Raw genomic sequence first — 1,426 nt, forward strand, 5'->3', positions numbered from 1 at the left:
TCGAGCGTGGGCTTGTGGCTGGGCGGTGGCTGGGCGCGCTCCGGGAGTGGCAGTGCGTCTTTGTGTGGGGCGTGAGTGTAGGGCTCCGAGTGTGCGCCTCGTGCATCGGTGTGTGCCGTCCAGTCCCAACGGAACTGAGACAGACTGCGGGGCCGAACCCACTGCAGCCAGAGACTTGGACCGGCAGGCGTGTCTTGGGGTCGGGGTGGATGAAGGTGCATCCCAAGGAGAGTCCTGTGTGAATGTGTAAGTCTGTGTCCGGTGAATCGGCTGTCAGAAGGAGGCGGGCATGCTGTCAGAGACCACACCCATTCCCAGGACCTGGGTGCCCGGACCATCCGTGCTAGGTCTGTTCCATGTTGGCCACACTGTTCCAGACAGGGTTCTCCAATCACACGGACTAGGCTCTGAGCCCTGCCTGATGGGTGCGTTATTCTCAGATGACTGGGCGGGGGTGGTCTGAATCCAGAATGACTTATTTAATACTTGCTGCAGTTCTCTGTAAGAAACCCACAACTGTGGAGAGTTAACTGGTTGCGAGCTACGAGGCTTGCTGGACACCTGTTGCCTGACTGGAGGCAGTTCATGCGCAGGGCCAGGGTCAAGGTGCTGCTTGAGGCCGTGTGGGGTTGTGGGTAGCAGGCCCCACACGCTTTGCAGTCAGATGGAGCCAGGTCTGAATCCTGGCTCTGCTGCTGACTAGCTCTTTGACCTTGGTGAGGTCTTGTCATTGTCCTAAACCTCACGTTCTTCAGCCACGTGGGCATAACACTTTACCTTTGCAGGGCATTGCGATTGTTGAACAAGATGGCCTTTGCATGGGCTCTGGAACATGGTTGGCATTCATCAAGCTCTGAGGCTGTGGAGGAGGGTCGTTAGGGGCTCAGGCTCTGGAGCCAGATTGCCTGGGTTTAAATCCCACTCCACCATTAACCAGAAGGCATTGGACTGGTGTTCCTCAGTTTCCTCACCTATAAAATGGGAATAATCATGGTACCTGCCTGGTGGCTTGTTGAGAGGATGTACTTTACATCGTGCTGACAACAGCACAATGCATATAGTGGGTACTTGACAAATATCAATACATTCAAGGAAATCAACACCCTGGTGGTCAGAGATACAAAAACTGAAGCCAGCTTGGGACAAGTGGGAGGGGTGCAGACCTGTTCTTCAGCTCTGATGACTTCGTTTCTGTCCATGGCTGCTCAGTTATTTGTTCCCAGGCCTGGGAGGGCCCAGAGGGCAACAGAGTGGTCTCTTCTCCACCAATTTTTTTTTTTTGAGTTGGAGTCTCACTCTGTCACCCAGACTGGAGTGCAGTGGCCGCTCCTGGTCACAGCAGCCTTGACCTGCTGGGCTCCGGCGATCCTTCCGCCTCAACCTTCCAAGTAGCCGGAACTACAGGCGCACGCTACCACGCCCGGCT

This window comes from Carlito syrichta, unplaced genomic scaffold, assembly GCF_000164805.1.
Source record: "Carlito syrichta isolate Samal-C Ts95f unplaced genomic scaffold, Tarsius_syrichta-2.0.1 Scaffold316346, whole genome shotgun sequence".
NCBI classification, from domain to species: domain Eukaryota; kingdom Metazoa; phylum Chordata; class Mammalia; order Primates; family Tarsiidae; genus Carlito; species Carlito syrichta.